The sequence below is a fragment of the Carcharodon carcharias genome, chromosome 16 (assembly GCF_017639515.1).
Source record: "Carcharodon carcharias isolate sCarCar2 chromosome 16, sCarCar2.pri, whole genome shotgun sequence".
Lineage (NCBI taxonomy): Eukaryota > Metazoa > Chordata > Chondrichthyes > Lamniformes > Lamnidae > Carcharodon > Carcharodon carcharias.
The window spans coordinates 84708293-84730275 of NC_054482.1; positions in this window are offsets into that span (position 1 = coordinate 84708293).

Below are 21983 nucleotides of genomic sequence, written 5' to 3' on the forward strand. Positions count from 1 at the left end.
CATTTTGGCGGGAAGATTAAAAGAGAAGCATAATATCTAAATGGTGAGAGATTACAGAGCTCTGAGATGTGGAGGAATCTGTGTGCCCTAGCTCATGAATCACAAAAGGCTAATATGCAAGTACAACAAGCAATTAGGAAAGCTAATAGAATATTATCATTTATTGCAAGAGGAATTGAATATAAATGTAGGGAGTTATGCTTCAGTTGTACAAGGCACTAGTGAGACCACAATTGGAGTACTGTGTGCAGTATTGGCCACCTTATGTAAGGAAGGTTGTAAATGCATTGGAAGCAGTTTAGAGAAGGTTTACCGGACTAATACCTGGAATGGATGGGTTTTCTTATGAGGATAGGTTGCACTGACTAGTCTTGTATCCGCTGGAATTTAGAAGAGTAAGAGGCGACTTGATTGAAACATATAAAATCCTGAGGGGCCTTGACAGGGTGGACATGGAGAGGACCTAGGACTAGGGGTCACTGTTTAAAAATAAGGGGTCACCCATTTAAAACAGAAATGAGAGCAAAATTTTTTCACTCAGAGGGTCGCGAGTCTTTGGAATTCTCTTCCTGAAAAGGTGGTGGGAGCAAAGTCTTTGAATGTTTTTAAGGCAGAGGTGGATAGATTCTTGGTGAGCAAGGGGGTGATAGGTTATCAGCAGTGGGTGGGATGCAGATTTCAGGCTACTATCAGATTAGCCATGGTCTTATTAAATGGTGGAGCAGGCCCGAGGGACTGAATGGCCTACTCCTGGTCCTTGTTTGTATGTAATCATTTCAGGCTTTGGTGTCTGAAGTACCAATTTCTGAGAAAGGAACAGAATATTCTTTGAGTACTGAACCAAAACTAAACAATCCAAAACCTGACTCGACACCAAAACCTGTAAGGAGATCAGGAAGGTTTTGTAATCCTGTTCTAAACTTGATTTGTAGATGTAGCTCAAGAAATAAAAAATAACATTTGTCATTATGCCAAGTATGCATATCCATAAAGATTGCAAAGCATTATTTGTGTAAGATGTATGTTGTCAAAGAATAAAGAACTGCTTTATAATATAACTCATTACATTTTGAATCTGTATCAAAGAAAAGCAAACCAGTGACAATACTTTCCTTTTAGAAAAGGGAAGCAGTGCAATGTATTCATATATTATGTTAATGGGCTATGATGTTCTAGCATGCTTTATACATAATGATGCAAAAATATACTCTTGTGAAATGGCTATAATTTTTGTAAGTCTTTTTCATTTGTGTCATGCAGTATTCCACAGCCAAAGAGGTAGGTTTGAAGGCTGTGTCTAAGAGGAGGAAAGTGAGATAGAGAGGAAAAGAGCTTTAGGGAGGGAATACCTGAGCTAAGGCCTTGGCAGCTGAAGGCATGGCCACCTGTGTTGGTGCAGTTAAAATCGGGGATGCTCAAGAGGCCAGAATCAGAGCAACGCAGATATCTCTGCACAGCTGGAGGAGATTGCAGAAGGAAGGAAGGGCCAGGCCACGGAGGGACTTGAAAACAAGAATGGGAATTATAAAATCGAGATATTGCTTAACCGGAAGCCAGTGTAGGTAAGGGAGTGCAGGAGTGATGGGTGACCAAGATTTGGTGTGATCTGAGCTTGGGCAGCAGAGTTTTGGATAACCTCAAGCTTATAAGAGAGGTGGAATATGGGAGCTGACTAAGAGTGCATTAGAATTGTCAAGTCTAGGGAGAATGAAAGCATGGATCAGGGTTTCAGCAGCAGAAGAGCTGAGGCAGGGGAGCAGTTGGGTGATGATACAGAGGTAGAAATAAGAAGTGTTGATGAGGTTGCGGATATGTGGTTGAAACAGAGATACTAAGAGAATGCTTCCTCTTGTGGGGAAGAACGTAACTAGAGACCAATAATATAAGATAGTCACCAAGAAATCCAATGGGGAATTCACTTAAACAGTGTAAGAACATGGAACTTACTACCACAGGGAGTAGTGGAAGTGAACAGTATAGATGCATTTAAGGGGAAGCTGGACAAACATATGAGGCAGAGGGGCATAGAGGGTTACAATGGTAGATTTAGATAGGAAAAGAGACAAGGAGGCTCGAGTGGAGCACAAACACTAGCATGAATTTGTTGTGCCATTTGGCCTCTTTCTGTGTCCTATTCCCAATGTAATCCTATGAAAGCTCATCTCCAGTCAAGTATGACACTAAAGTTGCAAACAGTGCAGTACAGTCCCAGACAAGTGCCAGGGAGGAGGATGGAGTCGTGGTGAGGGAACAGAGTTTGTGGTAAGGACTGAACACAATTGCTTTAATGGCAAGAAATTTCTGCTAATCCTGCTCATTCCTGCTGGATGTCAGACAAGCATTCTGGTAATTTAGAGACAGTGGAGGGGACAAGCAAGGTGATGGTGATGTAAAGCTGGTTGTCATCAGGTGTACATGCAGAAACCAGCATTGTGTATTTAGATGATGTCATCAAGGGGCAGCATATAGGTGACAAATAGGAGGGGGCAAAGGATAGATCCTTGCAGGATACCAGAGGTAAGGGTGCAAGAATGGGAGGAGAAACACCAATACTGACAATGCTCTGGCTATGATTAGATAAAAATGGAAGCAGGCGGGAGCAGTCCCACCCCGTTGGACAATAGTGGAGAGATGGAGGAGGATGGTATGACTATCTGTGTCAATGGTTGCAGAAAGTCACGTAGGATGTCATTGTGCCTTTGATAAGAGTCATTTTGGTACAGTGGTAGGGGCAGAAACCTGATTGGAGAGGTCCAAATATGCAGTTCCAGGAGAGATGGACAGAAATGTAGGAGGTGACTATCCATTCAAGAACTTTGGAGAGGAAAGGGGAGTTGAAAATGGGATGGTTACTTGCAAGGACAGAATGTTTAAAGGTTGTTTTTTTGAGAAGAGGGGTGATGACCGCAGATTTGAAGGACGGGGCAGAACCAGTGGAGAAAGAACCATTAACATTATCAGCTAATATGGGAGCCAGGAAGGGAAGATATGTGGTCATAATTTTGTGGGAGTTGAGAGAGCAGGATAGGGATCTCATGGACAAATTGAGCTTGTAGAGGGCATGAGGGTAGATAGGAAAGAAACTAGAGAAAGGTACAAGTTCAGAGCCATGGCAAAGGGGAGCATTTAGGATGTTTTGCCAGGTGGGCTGGGGGAAGGAAGGGAAATAGCAGAGGCAACTGATTGAATGGTCTCGATCTTAATAACAAAAAAATCCATGAGCTCCTCACCCTTGTTGTTGGAGATATGGGTGGAAGCGATGGGGAGAGGAGTTTAAGAAGACAGCTTGCAGTAGAGAAAATTTGGTGTTGCTTGCATATAATCATATAATGCATATAAGGTCTGTTCACCTTCCCTCCCCAAATTCTAATGGTTTAATTCACTTTAAAGGACTTGATTGTGAATCCTTGAGATCTGGCCTTATATGTTCCATACTACATATGTATGTATATAAAATACAAAAATAACACATATAGCTCAATCAAATATTTAATCTTCTCCTTTAGGTAAGAGGATAAATTGATACTCTGCTTGTTCAGGTATACATTAAAGATCCTCTGGCACTATATGAGGTAGAATAAGCAGTTGTTCCGTGTCTCAGTTAACATCCTTCCCTAAATCAAAATAATTAAAAACAAATTATTTGGTTTATTTTTCTCAGTGCTGTTTATGGGATCACACTGTGCATAGATTAGCTGACCATTCTTGCCTATGAAGATAGTGACTGAATTTCAAAACTAATTTTGAGAGGCAATTTGAGACATTTCTCATGTGATAAGGCACAAAATGAAATGCTAGTCTTACTTTTTTACTGGATTGAAGAGGATTTTAGAATTAGTTTTCATTTTAAAAAAATTCTGGAACTGAGTGTGTTTAGCCTGGAGGACAGGAATAGAACTCATTATGTCCTGTGACTTACTGAAATTAATTTCTGAACTTTCAGTTTTGCAGACTGACAATGTGAATGTGTACGGTTACTGCATTTAATGTGTAAATTATTGTTAATCCAAAACTACTTAAAGCGGTCTCTACAATGCATACTCATTAACGTTAATCTATAGGTTTCTGCTCTTTGCTGCTATCAATGACATCTGCTGGCAAGTGGGGACTGAGGTCTTGGTATTTCTGTCTTTGCTAATTTTACCAACAAAAAAGAACAGACTAAATAAAAAATGTCAGGTCCCCAGATCAGTAAAGTTAAGTCCAGTTCTGATGCCCTCCACATCCTGTCAACACAACATCTAGAATCACAATTGAAGAGTGACCACTTGGACAAGGCACTGCTAATATTGTATCCACAAGCCATGCCACAATAGGTGTCAATACCTTTCAGTGGAAGAGGGCAGAGAAGGGGAGGAATTAGAAAAAATGAACCTTCAATCGTAAAGTGGTTTATTTTCATAGAGGAGATACTGATAGCATAGTGTAACTGGAACTCAGCAGCTCATCAGTTCCTAACTGTTTCTTAAACAATTTCACAACAATGGGTGGAGTCGTCCCAGATTTACATTAAGCACGGTAGCAGGCAGATAAAATGACGTTTCACTCACCGGCTGCAATGGCCGCTTTTCACACCGTATCATCCCAAACCGGCCCCATTAATTACCCCTTCCCAGGAAACACATCGTTTCCATAGTGGGTGGGCTTTCATTCGTCCGCCACGCCATCACCTCACTGCTTCAGCACGCTAGGCACCCTATTTAAAGTCCAGCTATGTGCACACCTCTCAGTGCTTCCAGCCCATGAGTGCTGTAAAGAAGACATGACCCTGAAAGGCCAAATTATTATACTGCTGTAACAATCTTGCTTTCAAATCCCTCCATGATCTCTCTCTCTCTCTCTCTCTCCCTATCTCTGTAACCTCTTCCAGGCCTACAATCCTGGAATCTTTCAGCTCTTGCACCCCTCCAATTCTGACCTGTTGTGCACCCCTGATTTTCATCACTCCACCACCTTCAGCTGCCTAGGCCCTAAACTCTGGAAATCCCACCCTATACCTCTCCCTCCTCCCCCAATTTGCCTCTGTCCTAATATCACCTTATGTGTTGTGGTGTCAAATTTTGTTTGATAATGCTCTTACAACGTGCCTTAGACATTTTACTACTTTAAAGGTGCTATATAACTGAAAATTGTTGCTGCTGGTGGGAAAGAAATTGAGAAGGTCCATGAGGTACAATGAAAGGGTGTCACTGAGCACTGGGAAATGGTATCAGTAAATTGGAAACTGGCTACTATGTGTCAAGGATAATTATTGATGGGCAAAAAATGCTGATCTTGCCAGTGACATTCACATCCCCCAAATGAATAAAAATATACATTCAAAAGAGATAACGAAATAAATACAGTCAACTGCAGACCTATTAGTTTCAATTCCATTCCATGTAGATAATAGTGTCAATTGTCAGGAGTAAATTTGACATCCAAGAAAGTAAGAATTTGCATTTATATAGCACCCTTCATAGTGTGATGATGTCCCACAGCCAAAGAAGTGCTTCTGATGTAAACTCACTGTTACAATGTAGAGAAACAGCAGCCAATCTGCACACAGCACACACAGTATCATGATTGACAATCAGTAAATGATAATGACCAGATATTCTGTTTTAATGATGTTAGTTGAGGGCTGAATATTGGCCAGAACACTGAGTGAACACCGTTTCTCAAATAGAGCCTTTGGATCTATTACATCCATCTGAGAGGGCAGATGAGGGACTTTCTTTAATATCTCATTTGAAAAATGGCATCACTGGCAGTGCAGTGTTCCCTCAGTATTACACTGAAGTATCAGCGTGGACACAGTGAAATCGCCATGAGTCAAACTTGAATGACATGAAATCCCAGCTAAGTCGAAGTCGTCAACTGTTCCTGCTGACAGGATAGCAAATCCCACAGAACAATGCCCATCATCAATCAAAATTCCACATTGGTAACTCCAGATTAGCTGAACTTGTCTAAGTTTGTTATATGATTGCGCCAACCAATCAGAGCCAAATTAGACCACGCACAAGCGCAAAATCATAGAGCGATGGGCAAGCAATCATTTGACATTGAGATCTCCCTGTGAAAAGACGTGCAAAACCAGCGACTATGGCTAAACTGTGCACCAAGAGACAGTTTTGACATGGATGAAACTGAACTGTTTTACCGTCTTTTTTCAGGCTGATTTTAAAGGTGAAACAGGCATTGATGGAAAGTGGAGCAAGGAACACGTCACTGCTATGACCTGCGCCAACATGGATGGCAACGAAAAGTTGCCGCTTCTCGAGGTAGGATGGTTCAAGAAGCTTTATGAATGTCAAGACTGCCCACACTGTATGTGGCCAACAAAACCATTTTTGGGGGGTGGGGGTTGGATCAGACATATGGACAAAACATATCAGTGAAAGAAAAGGAAGAATGACATCCTTACAGACAACTGTCCTGCACCCACCAACAGCTCTGGCCTAAGACCATTAAACTGTGATTTTTGCCTCCCAACACCACGGCCAAGATTCAGCCAACAGATCAGAGGGTGATTAGGAACCTGGAAACCCATTACTAATGACAGCTGATCCCTCAACATCAACAAGAAGCAAGAACTCAATCCAAATCTGCTAGAGGCTATGTTCATGGTGCAAAAGGCATGGAAGGTGGTGACAGAAGTTACAATTGCCAACTGCTTCCACCATGCTGGTTACAACTGCACAAGGCATCAAGAATGAGTAAGAGCAGAGTGAGGCCAACCAACCCGATGATGAGGCACTTTCTGCTTGTCTGTGGCAGGCCAGCCTGGAAACTCTAGCCTAGACAGCCAAAGAAATATATGTGGAGGTGAACAATGCCGTCTAATGATGCCATCTGTCAGATGATGATGCAGTATGTTCTTCAATCGAGGAGGCTAATGACACTGAAGAGTCCGATGAATGGTCACCAGCCTGTTTCCCTAGTTCATGTCACAAAAGCTGTAGAGATGCTCCAGGGTTTTGCACTGTAGCATGAAAATACCAAAAACAAGTTTGTTGCATTGAAGACATGGAGGACTTTATTGTCCAAATCCAAAGCAGCAAACTAAACAGAGAAAAATTACAGAGTTTTTCCAGAGCTAACTCCCGGCCTTTTTCATTGCAAAGCTCCAGCCTTTTACAAGGTCAGGCCATTGTAAGGTGTGAACAAATTGAATAAAGACTTCTTCACCCATTTATTGCCTTACTGTGTTTTCATTTGACATTTGAATCTGTTGTTTTTGTCCTCGACCCCATTTGGTGGCATATCAGTTTCCATTCACGTGAGAGTGGACCTCCTCGGCTATCATGAAGCTCCCCCTAACATAAATTTGGAGGCCAGTCTCCAGGGATTCAATTCATCAAGATTTTAGTGTAATACAACCAGATCTCGGAAATGACGCTTAAACACACAGACTAGTGTTAAGGTGATGGAAGTACAGTGGTAATGTTATTGTGCTAGTAATCCTGAGGCCTAGACTAATATTGTGGAGAAATAAGTTCAAGTCCCACCAAGACAGCTGGTGAAATTTAAACCCCACTATATCCAGTAGCTAATAACATGATTTTTAAAATTCTTTAACAAAGTATGGGCATTGCTGGCTAGGCCAGCATTTATTGCCCATCCCTGACTTCCCTCAAGAAGGCGGTGGTGAGCTGCCTTCTTGAACCGTTGCATCCATGTGATGTAGGCACACCCACAATATTGTTAGGAAGGAAGTTCCAGGATTTTGACCCAGTGACAGTGAAGGAATGGTGATATAGTTCCACGTCAGGATGGTGTGTGGCTTAGAGGAGAACTTGCAGCTGGTGGTGTTCCCATGCATCTGCTGCTCTTGTCCTTCTAGGTGGTAGTGGTCATGGGTTTGGAAGGTGCTGTAGATGGAGCCTTGATGAGTTATTGCAGCGCATTTTGTAAATGGTCTACACCTCTGCCACTGTGCGTCAATGGTGGAGGGGGTGAATGTTGAATGTGGTGGATGGGGTGCCAAGCAAGTGAGCTGATTTGTCTTAGATGATGTCAAGCTTCATAAGTATTGTTGGAGCTGGACTGATCCAGGCAAGTGGAGAGTATTCCATCACACTTTTGACTTGTGCTTTGTAGATGGTAGACCGGCTTTGGGGATTCAGGAGGTGAGTTACTCGTCATGGAATTCCCAGCCTCTGACCTGCTCTTGTAGCCATAGTATTTATATGGCTGGTCCAGTTCAGTTTCTGGTCAATGGTAACCGCTCCCCCCCCCCCCCCCCCCACCCCCACCCCCCCCCCCCCTTCCCCCCCACCCCCCCACCCCCGCCCCCAGGATGTTGATAGTGGGGGATTCAGTGATGGTAATGTCATTAAATGTCAAGGGGAGAAGGTCAGATTCTCTCTTGTTGGAGATGGTCATTGCCTGCCAATTGTGTGGCATGAATGTCTGAAAAGCAAAGATCCTGTCTGACTAACTTCTTTGACTTCTTTGAGAAAGTGAAATCTCAAGTGGATCATGGAAACATGTTATTGCATTACCTGGACTTCCAAAAGATATCTGACACAAGTTTCACCTGAAAAACCATTAGTCAAACATAAAGCTTTCTGATGAAAAGTCATTGACCTGAGCCATGAATTCAATTTCTCTCTCCACAAATGCTGCCAGACCTGCTAGGTATTTTCTGCATTTTCTGGTTTTACTTAAATAAAGCTATGGGGATTCAAGGTAAACTCTAAGAATTAATAAGAAACTTACTGATATGTATAAAACAATTATTATTTGCTTAAGGAGCTATGACTTCCAATTTACATAAATAACCAGTTCAGAAACACAATGTAAAGCGATAAAATTTGCTAATAGTACAAACCTTGGAGGTGCAATAGAATTGGAGGAAGCAGCTCAGGAATTGCAGATTGAGTTGGATAAAATAATCATGTCGGGAGAACAACAGCACGTTAAGTTTAACAGAGACAGTGCAAAGTACTGCACATATGAAGAAGAAATAAGCAATGCATGTACACCTTGAATGATGTTTAAATAACTAAGAATGAAACTGAAAGAGATCTAGATGTCTTAGTAAACTCTGCTAAACATGTCCAATCAACATCAAGCATCAATCAACAAGGCCAATAGAATGTTGAACTAGGTAGCCAAACATAAGAATACAAGTCAAATGAATTTGTGGCCAAACTATGACTTGCTCTGGTTAGACTGCACTTTGAATACTGTTCCTGGATTTAATCTTAGAGACAAGGAAGTCATTCAAGTTCTTGGGGCAGTGCAGAAAGGAGTCATGAAGCTGATCCAAAGAATCGAAGTTCTGCCTTATGAGGAAAGACCAGAAAGGTAAACTTTTCACTCTGGAAAGGAGATATCTGAGAAATAACTTCTCAGTTAAGGGAATGAAAAAGCTAAATCAAGAATAATGCTGTAAGTTAAATTGTAAGAGCCGGACAAGGGATCATAAGTTCAAGCTAGTAAAAAGTAAATTAGGATCAATCAGAAAATTCTTAACACAAAGTCTAATCAATGTTTGGAATTGAGCTCAATAGAGAAAAGAAGGCAAAAACCCTAGAGGCATTTATAAATAATTAGATGGTACAGTAGCAGACTCCTTGTTATTTGAGTATGTCCAAGGTGTAAGTGGCTTCATCATCTTCTCTGGGTCCTCTCAAGACTGAAGAGTCTGATGCAAGATTGGCATGGATGTCCACAAAGCTGGCAATTCATGTTATAAAAGTAGAAAATGCTGGAAAACTCAGTAGGTTCAATAGCATCTGTGGATAGAGAAACAGAGGTAATGTTTTGAGACTGTATGACCCTTCTTCAGAGGTAAAGAGAGGTACACTGTTTAATGGGGTTGAGCAGGTAAAGCAGGATAGAAGGTCATTGATAGGTGGGGGCTAAGGAGAGGATGACAAAGATGTCATGGACACAAGACAAAGGGAACATTAATGGTAGTGGTAAGGGCTAAAGAAAGTGCTGATAGCAGCATAAAGGTAAGGAAGCAGAATGTGTTAATTGCGGAACAAGGGTCAGCACTCTGTAAAAGAACAACATAGAAACAAGTGACAGATGACACTGTGAGGGATGGGGGATGGTGGGTAGGCGGCAGTGGTTAGAGAAAAAGGGATAAAAATTAATAAAAATAAAAATAAGTAAATAAAAAATAAAAATAATTTTTTAAAAAGGTATTTAAAAAGGGGTGAAGATAGAGTAGAGAGTTCATGGTCTGAAGTTATTGAACTCAATATTAAGTCCGCAAGGCAGTAAAGTGCCTAATCAGAAGATGAGGTGCTGTTCCTCCAGTTTGCGTTGAACTTCACTGGAACATTGCAGCAGGCCAAGGACAGGCATGTGGGCATGAGAGCATGGGTGTGTTGAAATGGCAAATGACAGGGAGGTCTGGGTCATGCTTGCATGTAGAGCGAAGGTGTTCCACAAAGAGGTCACCAGTCTGCATTTGTAAGTATAAAGGAAACCGCATTGGGAGCAATGGGCCAAATTGAAGGAGGTGCAAGTGAAAAGCTGCTTCACCTGAAAGAAATGTTTAGGCCCTTGGATTGCAAGGAGAGGGGAGGTAAAAGTGCAAGTGTTGAACCTTATGCGATTGCATGGGAAGGTGCCATGGGAAGGGGTGGAGGAGTTGGGGGTGATGGAGGAGTAGACCAGGGTGTCACGGAGGGAATGGTCCCTGCAGAATGCTGAAGTGGGTGATGGGAAGATGTGTTTGATGGTGACATCATGTTGGAGTTGGCAGGGTGGCGGAGGATGATCCTTTGAATGCGGAGGCTGGTTGGGTGAAAAGTGAGGACAAGGGGGAACCTATCATGGTTCTGGGAGGGATGGGAATGTGTGACGATAGAGGCGTGGGGGCCCTGTTGACCACAATGTGGGGAAGCCCTCAGCTAAGGAAGAAGGCAGACATGTCAGAAGCACTGTTTTGGAAAGTGACATCATCGTAACAGATGTGACGGAAGCGAAGAAACTGAGAGAATAGGATAGAGTCCTTTACAGGAAGTGGGGTATGAGGCGCTGTAGCTGAGATAGCTGTGGGAGTCACTGGGCTTGTAATGAATATTGGTGGACAGTCTATCACCAGAAATGGAGACAGGGAGGTCAAGGAAGGGAAGGAGATGGACCATGTGAAGGTGATAGTGGGGTGGAAATTGGAAGCAAAATTGATAAACTTTTCCAGGTCCAGACAAGAGCATGAAGCAGCACTGGAACAGTCATTGATGTACCAAAAAATAGTTGAGGGAGGGGGCCTTTATAGGACTGGAACAAGGAACGTTGCACATGCACCATAAAGAGACAAGCATAACTGGGGCTCATGCAGGAACCCATGGCCACACCTTTTATTTGAAGGAAGTGAGACAAGTTAAAGGAGAAGTTGTTCAGTGAGACAACAAGTTCAGCCAGACAGAGGAGAGCAGTGGTGGATGAGGATTGTTTGGGTCTCTGTTCAAGGAAGAAGCACAGAGCCCTCAGACCATCCTCGTGGGGGATGGAGGTTTAGAGGGATTGGACGTCCATAGTGAAGAGGAGGCGAATAGGCCAGGGAACTGGAAATTGTTGATATGATGTAGGGCATCAGCAGAATCACAGATGAAGATGGAAAGAGTCTGGATAAGAGGAGAGAATGGAGTCAAGATAGGAAGAAATGAGAGCCCTGGTACAAGAACATGCTGACACAGTGGGTCTACCAGGATAGTCTTGTTTGTGGATTTTGGTAAGGAGGTAGAAGTGGTCCGTGCAGAGTTGGGAGGCTATGGCCAGCATCTTACATTCAGCATGCGGAGGCAGGCCCAACATGCTGGAACATGAAACGACGCGCGATGAAATTGGGCGTACATCCCGACATCATCGTGCAGTCTTGCAATGTTTCGTTCAGCGGGCATGCGCCAGAGCCAACTCCAACTCCAGCGCACGCCCGCCAATAATTGATAGGCCTATTGAGGCCATTAAGCAGGTAATTAATATGAATGTTATGCTGCCCGTCCAACCTAATGGTTGGCGGGTAGGCGAAAAGGCCAAGCAGCCTTTGTTTTTTAGGAAACCTCATCCACCAGCAGGATGAGGTTTCCTAAAGCTTTTACGAATTAAATAAAAACTTTTTCTGAAAAATAAAACATGTCTCATCTCATGTGATACAGTCACATGAGGGGACAAGTTTCATTAAATTTTTATTGCATTTATTTATTTTTTTAAAAAGCACTTCAATCTCCTTGAGACAGCTCCGTGCCTCAGGGAGATTGAAGCGCTCTTTCGAGCGCTGGACCTGACTCTCCCTCCTCCCCCTGCCTGCACAGGTAGCGCTCAGGTAGCGCTCAGCGCTCCTGCTCTTGTATTACGCTGGGCAGGCCTTAATTGGCCTGCCTGCATAAAATGGCAGTGCGGAGCTGATCGCAGGCGACCTACCCCGCTCGCTCCCATCGAGCCCGGCCGACACGGGAAAATTTCAGGCCTATGAAAACAGTCACTTGATATTTGGTGGTGGGGGAGGTAGATAGAAGTGTCTGAGAGTTGGTGCTCAGCCTCTGCAAGGTAGAGGTCAGTGCGCCAGACAATAACAGCAACACCCTTGTGGCAGGTTTGATAACAAAGTCAGGGTTGGACCTGAGAGAATGGAGTGCAGCAAGTTCAGTGGGAGACAGCTTGGGGTGGGTGAGAGGAGCAGAGAAATTTAGACGGCCGATGTCACACAGACAATTCTCAATGAAAAGACTGGCAGTTCATGTTGCCGTTGCTGGTGCTTGGGGAAACTTCTGCAGCTGCACCACCTCTGGGATGTTGCAAATTTTGAGTAGATGGTCCTCAAAACATGCTGAACCAAATTTCAATGCTTGCTCCCACATGGGCTGGTTGGCTGCAGTGATTTCCCAAAAAAGGTGGTCTGTAATGCTGTAATAGGATCTTGCAAGATGGATACATTTAGATGGACTGAATGGCCTTCTTCATTCATAACTTTCTTGTAATTTAATAAAAGGATTGATATTATATGACTCCAATGATGACATTGGTTTAATTAGATCTTATTGGTATTTTTATTTGGACACATAAATGATGCCAATGCTTTAAGAATCCAATGATGGGATTGCCTGTACTTGAAACCAGTGATGGCATTGGCTTTATGAGGATCTGATGATCAATGTAATGCTATTATAATCCAGTGGTAGAATTGGCTTTCTTAGTATTCACTGAAGGGAATGGATTTATGATAATCTAAGAATGCTATTGGCTTTATTTAAATCCAGTAATGGGGATTGAGTATTTTAATCTAATAATGCCTTTATAGCATTATTATTATTATAGCATAGTAAGATTTGCTTTATGAACAGCCAATGGTGGAACTGAATTTTTAAGAGTCTGATGGTGCAACTATCTATTAGAATTTAAACATATGAAATCTAATAAGTAGATTGTGTATATTACAATCCAGTGGTCAAATTACCTTTATTTGTAGCCAATAATGGGATTGGCTTTATTCAAGCTGGCGATGAAAATGGATTTATTACAATCTAGCAATGAGATCAATGTTTTTTATTAAACCATTGATAGGATTCATTTCATTCGCATCCAGTAATGGGATTGACTTTATTAGAATTCAGTGGTAGGACTGATGTTATTTGAAAACAGCAATGGGATTGTTTTATTACCATACAATGATGGGATTATTTTTATTGGAATTTCATTCTGAGATTATTGGAATTTTGTCAAATCTGTGGTATTGACTGAATTTGTTTTCAGTAATCATATTGACATGATTACAATTCGTCAACTGGATTAGTTTCATTAGAATTCAGTAGCAATATGGACTTCCTTAGAATCTGAATAATAGGATTCAACAAATCAAACTCAATATTGGGGTAAGCATTAATAAAATTCAAAACTGAGTGTGTTTTTTCAGTCCAGTGATGGGACTGGGCTTCCTTTGAATCCAGTAAGGGAATTGCAATTATAATGTTTCCAATGTTCATTATGTTTCCGATTATTGGATTTGATATATTGGGACTCAGTGATGCAAATGTGTTTATTATTTATTAGAAATGTGGTGAAAATGGATAGGAGATTCTTAAAGTATAATGAGATTGATGTTATTAAATGTCTAAGACGTAAATAGCTATATTGGAATCCAATGAGGTAATTAAACATATAACCTAACAAAAGAATGGGGTTTATTAGAATACACCAATTTGCATTTATATAGTGCCTTTTTAGATTGGGGAAAAGGTCCAAAACTCATCACAAATGTAATCTGACAAAAATCAATGCTGAGCCAAAGAAACTATTCAGGCAGGTGGCTAAAAGCTTGGTCAAAAGAAGGGGTTTGGGGTTTAAAGAGGATCCTCAAGGAGGAGGCAGATAAGTGTAAAGAGGAAGTTCTGAGTTTAGGGCTTAACACAGCTGAAAGCATGGCTATCAATGGAGGGGCAAAAGGATTTTGCGATGCAGAATGGGTGCATAAGCAGTTGGAGCAATGCAGAGGTGTTGGAGGTTAGAGATAGGGAGTGGTGATGCCATGAAGGGATTTTGAACAAGGATTAGAAACCAATGATAAGAATGGCTATAGAATATTATTAAACAATATTGCAACAGTGGATTTGACTTTTGGAATCAAGTTACAAAATCAGCTTTATTAGAATTCAATGCTGGTATTGTCTTTATTAAATTAATGATAGAATTAACTTCATTAGAATGCAGTATTGGAATCTTATGATGAAATTGGCTTTAGAATTGAAAAATGTGATTGATTTATTACATTTCAACAATGGGATTATTTATTCTTAAATTGACTCTTGAGAATGGCTTTATTAGAATTCAGTAGAGGGATGATCTGAGTAGCATCCTATTATGGGAATTTGTTGATTCTGTTGGTAAATATATAATAATCAGTGATTTGTAATTGTAGTTCCATTCTGCATTGACATCTGAAATGTCCATGCAAAGATGTGTCAGCGTCAAGTCAACAAACCAGGTTACAGGATCTGAACTTCAATATTTTATTTAATTTTGTACCAGAAATTTGAAGTAGGATTGAGCCAATCTGTTTTCTTTTTGTGACCGTTAACTTGTGACAAGGTGTCATCAGCTCTGGTTTTAAGTTTCAGGCCAAAAGCACTTAGAGGCAATCCAGTATTAATGCTATATTTATACAGCAACCTTTAGGCACAGCGGAACAAGTTTAGGCCATTTAGCCCCTCAAACTTCTTCTGTCATTCAATGAGATTGTGAATGAGCTGTGACCTAACTCGATATATCCGTCTTTCCCTTATCCCTTAATATATTTCAGTTAACAAGACAGCTATCAACCTCAGATTTAAAATTAACAATCAATCTAGCATCTTTTGTCATTTCCAGAAGAGAGTTCCAAGCTTCTATTACCCAGTGAGTGTGATAGGCGGCGTGCACGGAGAATAGGGTGCGACCTGCTTCACGATGGTGTGAAGGCAGGTCGCGATCATCCGCTCAGCCTGCCAACGGCGGGCCACGTTTTCTGCCATCGATTGGTGGGGAGCAAATTGTAACACGTTAGTATATAATTAAAAGGCCATCTCGCCAGGCTCTTGGAACCCCGGCGTATCGGTCATCCACGTCGGCGGGAAAGCACATCGACATGTTTCACAGCAGCGCGCAGGCAAGGTGCACTTGGCGGCCTTCACTTTGGGGGAACTGAGGTGAGTGAGCAGCAGCGTTCTCCATAGCTCGCCCCGTTGTTTACAGACCTCCGGGGCGCGGGGGGAAGGTCGGGGGGAGGGGGAAACTGATGCCTGGCCCTGCTGAACGAGGGGGTGTGCCCGCATCCAAGGGCTGGCCAGCCTCCGAGGCAACCGTTGTTGGTGGGTGGGGGGGTGGGGTGGGGGGGGGTCAAGTACTACCCTGGCGCTGCATCCCATGCTCAGGCAATTGAAGTGGGGTTCAGGGTAAGCCAGGGAAGTGGCCACGCATTAGGGATGCCTGTGTAAACTGACCATGTCTCTGCAACTGAGACAGCCACAGTGATATGGCTGGGGTTGGGCTCCTAGCCTGCCCACCCTTGCAAGCAATGCGGAGGCACCAAAGGGCCACCAAGCGCTCCAGACCTTACCACTCCACCACCACCACCACAACCACCCCGCCCCCCCCCACCACCCACCCCCCCAAACCCACCCACCCTCCCCCCCCCCCCCCCCCCCCCACTCCCTCCCGAAACATATTTTGAGTCCGCCACCACTCTATTGGACCGCGGGGCAGTTGGGCTGCACACGTTGTACAATCTCCTCGCCAATGCTGGCCATGTAGCAGTCACTGCTGGAGGTGCTCACAGCCCTTTACAATCTCAGCTTCCTGGTTTGGACCAGTGTCCCCCATATCGCAGGTTGACAGGGCAGCCATGCAGCGCACTTACCTCTGGCCATCTGAGGGGTGACCAGCACTCTCCGGGAAGCATTAAGGGGCAGTCACACAGGGTCAGGAAAGGTGCTAAGTACAGCCATGATAACCACAGCTCTCTCTCTTTCATGCTGCAGGAGGATCACGTCAGGATCTTGGATCCTGGTGACCTAGCTGTACGCCTGATGGCCTACAGAGACTGTAGAAGACAGAAGAGAGAGCAACTGAGGCTCCTGGCTGCGCAAAGGTAGGAGCAGCAACCTCATGAAGAAGGGGCAGCAGGGGCTCCTGCACATGCTGCCCAGGAGCAACAGTGAGCCATGGCTGATTGGCGCCTCATGACTCCCGGGGATATAGGGGCCACCTGCCATTCCTGCAGATGACAGTGAACCAGTGTTGCCAACGACTGCATATGTTTAAGGATCTGGTTGGTAACATCTGCCATTTACTGCAGGACTTGGTGCCAAGGGGACATGGAGGGCATCCACTGCCAGTGACTGTGAAAGTGACCATGACACTCAGTTTCTATGCCAGTGGCTCCTTTCAGGGCTCCACAGGCAACCTCTGTGGGATTTCACAATCTGCCGCCCACAAATGTATCCATGAGGTCACGGATGCCATCTTCTCCATGGGACACAACTTTGTGAATTTCGCCTGGGACAAGGACAGCCAGGATGCAAGGGCCATTGGATTCGCCCTGATCTCGGGACTCCTACAGGTGCAGATTGACTGCACCCATGTGGCGCTCAGGTCTCCGTTGTTACGCTCAGTGGACTTCATCAACCACAGGGGCTTCCACTCACTGAACATGCAGCTGGTGTGCAACCACAGAATCGCCTCCTGCAGGTATGTGCAAGGTTTCCAGGGAGTGTGCATGACACCTACATGCTGAGTCACTTGCAGATCCCTGCAGTTTTCCAGGGTCCACAGAGGCTGCAGGGATGGCTCCTTGTGGACAAGGGCTACCTGCAGAGGCCGTGGCTGATGACACCCGTGCGGCAGCCTCAGACTGCAGCAGAGCGACGCTATAATGAGGCTCATGCAGCAGCTCACAGCTTGGTGGAGCAGGCCATTGGAATGCTGAAGATGAAGTTCTGGTGCCTGGACCGGTCTGGTGGAGCCCTGCAATACAGTCTGCAGAGGGTGTCAGGCATGTCGACGTTTGCTGCGCCCATTACATCCTGGCACTACAACGGGGAGACGAGCTGGCTGAGGAGGAGATGGAGGAACTGGAGGTCTCCTCAGATGAGGAGGATGCAATGGGGATGAGGGTGAGGGGGTCCTCGGTGGTGATAATGATAATCTTTTAAATGAAAACCAAACCAACAAAATTGGGATAAATCAGGCACAGCCCCTAATTCAGGTCAGCTGTAAAACAAAGGACAAAAATTTAAAGGAACCTTACAAACTTCAAATCAAAATGTGAGTAAAGAGGTCAACAAAACACCCCAGTCCCCGTGGTACCCACCGAGCACGGAAGGCCTCGAGAGTGCCAGCAGACACCGCATGCTCCTTCTCCAGGGACAGTGGTGACAATGATGGGGATGAAACTCTCACATTGGCTAGACGAGGCAGGCGCTCTTGGGAGGCCCTTATGGTTGCCAGATTTGTGGAGGATGATGACGACATGCAGTGAGCTGTCCCCACAGATCCTCACATTGCATTTGTGAATGTTTGACTCCAGTCTGGCTTATCGCAGCGCTATACCCTCTGAGAATGCTCCAGTCATGGAGATGCAGTAGAGGCCCTAATAGTCTCTTGAACGCAGAAGGATGATGACTGCATGCTGTGAGAACACTTCATAGATGTTCACATAGCCTCTGAGAATGTCTGACTCCTGCCTGGCCGAGGGCAGCTCGCTTGCGCTCCATGATCAGGGCCATCTCAGATATGCAACCAACAAACTTTAAATGCATCTGATGCTGTGTCCGCCTTCAGCACCTCAGCCCTTCAGGAGCTGGTGCACAGAATCACTGGTCACAGATGCTGTGTGATGGGGGCCAGCCCCACCTTAAAGGTGCTGAGAGCACACAGAGTTTGAGAGAACTCTGTGGCGCCTGCCCACTTCATTCTGGCAGCAATGACCAGTACTGCTGAGGTGCAGGCATCAGTAATGGTCTGAAGGCTGCACAGAGCACAGGGAAGAGGCCCTGGACTGAGACACCTGCCTTTTAACTTGGGCAGAAAGGTTTCACATCTGAGTGACATGAACACTGCTCATCAGAACAAGGAGCCACAGGCAGGAGACATTCTTAGGAGTTTATTGACAATAGTGAACAGAAGGTACGAGTGATCAACAACTGTGGCCAGGCTGTGCAACTACTTTTACCTTACTTTCCTAATCCTACTGCTACATCTTGGTACTCCCCAGACATCCACAGCGGAGGTGGAAGTAGCCTGCTAACTGTAACGTCCTGCATGTGATGAATTTGGTGGACGTCCTCTGGAGGGCTGAGACTTGGAGGGCCCTGGCCTGCTTTTGGGGTCCTGCTGTGTGGCAGTGGCACCCTCCTTGGTCTGTGAAGCTGGAGCTGCTGAGGTCACAGGAGGAAGGAGGATGGGCCGGTCATTTCCAGGGTCACCTAGGTGGATGGCCCCGGAGTGTGCATCTGCTGATCCTCCTCCCTATGGGTGCCCAGGGACCCCTGGATGATTCTGGGAGTGGACAGGGTAGCTGGAGTGAGATCAAGCTGCCCAGTACCCCTCTCGTGTACACATTGTTGGAGGCCAACTATGGCATCACCGATGGAGTTTAAGCCTGTGCAGCAGTGCAGGAGTGACATCCTGGACCAAGGTCTCCATGGCAGCCGACATCCTGCCAGTGTTGACCTTGGTGCTTTGTAATGCTGGCGCTATCACCTCAGCCTGAAGATGGACAGACTCCTCCATTGTGCCTTGCAATCTGAGGAGTGTAGCAGACATCCCTTCCTTTTGTTCCCTAGCTTGCCTTTGCAGCTCCAGCAACTGTGAAATGACCAAGTCCAGAGGCTCTTCATCTGACTCGGACTCAGCAACGTTCTGGCCTCCTGCAGTTCTCTGAGTGCCGGGGACCTGGGAAGTCCCTGCCTCCTCCTGCTGTGGATCAGAAAGTGTGATGTGCTCACCGGATTGTGATCCCGAGGCTACTCTAAATTAGGTCCCACTGAGGCGGTGTCTCTGCATTGGTGGAGGGTGTGGGTGAGCGCTGTGACTGGTCTTCAGGGAGGGTGCCTTCAGATTCCTCTTCAGAGGTTCCTTCAGAGCTTGATTGGAGGCCCTGGGTCATGGACTCTGTCGGCTGTTTGGCAGACGTACCTGCGAAAGCAAGAGGAGATAATTAGTACATAGAAGTGGCCTGTGAAAGAGGGCACATCACTCACGGCGTGGCTGTCTGATGTATGTTGCACTGCTGGACCCTCACTTGGTAGAGCAGCATCGACCTCAGCATCAGCACAGGACTGGTCCCGATCATTGCCGGCCAGTTGGATGCTCTTTTTTTGAATTCTGTCAGACTTTGATCTCCAGCATCCCTCCACCTGTCTGTGACCTTTCCCTCCTGTTGTGAACCAGTTTGTCCTGCGCGGATAGAGATGGGGAGGGTGTATCAGGACGCTTGCTGGGCCAGATGATAAGGATGCCTGGCCTGTGCGGGTGGTGAGTGACCCCATGGGTGGGATGAGATCAATGACGGTGTGTGGGTGAAAGAGTGAATGGTGATGTCCCTTACACTGGCAGTGAGTGAGAGCCCTGTGGATGTGTGATGGGTTTGTGAGTGTGTGAGTTGGGAGTGATGAAAAGAGTGACTTACTCTGGCAGAACGGAGGAGATCATTTGACCTTTTACAGCACTGGGTGGCTGTCCTCCTCTACAGAGCTTTTGTGTTGACCACTGCTGCCACTGCCTCCCAAGCCGGGTTGGTGACTTCGCTGCCCATCCTGCGGCCAGAGCGGGGGTAGAGCACGTCCCAGCGAGCCTCCACGGCATCCAGCAGTCACTCAAATGACCCGCCTTTGAAGCAGGTTGCTGCAGTCTTTTTTCCTTTGCTGGCCATGTCTCCTGGGTAGCGGTGGTGAGCTGGTGGCCATAAGCAATTTGCTGGCGGCTGCCTTTTACAGATGGCAGCTGGTGTGATGCAATAGCAGGGTGATAGTGGGTGGGTGAAACAGCGTGTTTTGCAGGAGTGAATAAATAATGAGGCTGGGTCGGGACTATATAGCATGAAAACCCGCCATTTTCGTCAACGGGTACGACTCCGTTTTATCTGCCTGCTACCGCACTTAGTGCAATTCTGGGAAAATTACGCCCTTTATGTGTCCAGAGTGACGTTAAATTCATTTTGCTTCTCTTCATAATTTTCCAGAAACATTGACCGAAGGGATTCGTGTAGCGTGTGAAGGTCTTTCAATAGGTTTTCCTTTGCTTTGTGAAGCTTGCTTTCTTGATTTTCCTGTAATCCAGTCAGGTTTCCTCGAGTTTCTTCTGCTCTTCTTCCATGCTACTATTTAAGATCATCTTCACTTCTTCATGTTGCTGAATGGTTACGCATTCCTTTCGCATTTGATCTTGAAGGACAATCAACTGTTCTTTCAACTGTTTATTTTCTTGTTGGCCTCTTGCCAACTCACTCTGGGATTCAATGCATTGGGCGGACTTTTCCATGCCCGATGGCGTCAGGTGTGCTCAGCGGCATGAGCGGGCAATGTGGTGAGAAGGCCAGAAATTGGTTTCACAACATCATGAAACCAGTTTGCAATTGTTGGTTCAGCCCGTCAATGGCAGGCTGCATTTCCCAATGTCAAATGTCGGGAACCTCATTGTAGTACATCTGCACATCATTAAAAGTCCAGCCTGCCAGAATCATTCCCCTCCCGCTGGATTGTCCACCCACATTGGCATGATTGCACACCGGTGCAGATCACATCTTGACAAGTGTAAAGTGCAGAAGTCGGGACTTACCGCCAGGGCCTTGCTCACATTGCAGACATCCGCGGAGCAGAAGATGCTGGAGCCCGACAGCAACAGTACACTGGAGGGACATCGATGATATGCTGGGTGGATTCTCATGGACATAGTTTCGCTGCGAAGCAGCTCACAGAAGTTGGAAAGTCACTGCTGAGGGTCTGCTCACAACAGATGATGGTCGAGGGGGCGAAGAGGGAGGTCCAGCTATGTTTGTGAGAGGAAGATGTACCAGGGGTGGGAGAGGAAGGTCTAGGATCGACTGGAAGAGGAAGAGGTGTCGGGGGATTGAGGTTGAGAGGGGAGGAACGAAGGTGTCGGGGAGGGTGAGGAGGGGTTAATGGGGCAAAGACGGCAACTGGGTAGGTAGGTGTTTAGGGTGGTGGAAGTTGTAAGGGAAGGAGTTTGGGATGAGGAAGAGTGCAGAGAGGGGAGGGAGTCCAGGGGGAGGAAGGAGTGCAGAGAGGAGAGGGAGTCCAGGGGGAGGAAGGAGTGTGGGGAGGGGAGGGAGTCAGAATGGAGGAAGAAGTAAGGTTGGAGGAAGGAGTCGGGAAGGGGAAAGGACTAAGGCTGGAGGAAGAAGTAAGGGTGTCTAAAGGAGTCACAAAGGGGGAAGGACTAAGTGGTGGGGGTAGGGGTGAGGGTATCTGGAGTTGGAGGCTGGACTAAGAGGGGAGGAGTCTGGGATGGATGGGAAGGGGTTCCAAGGGGAGAACCGAGGG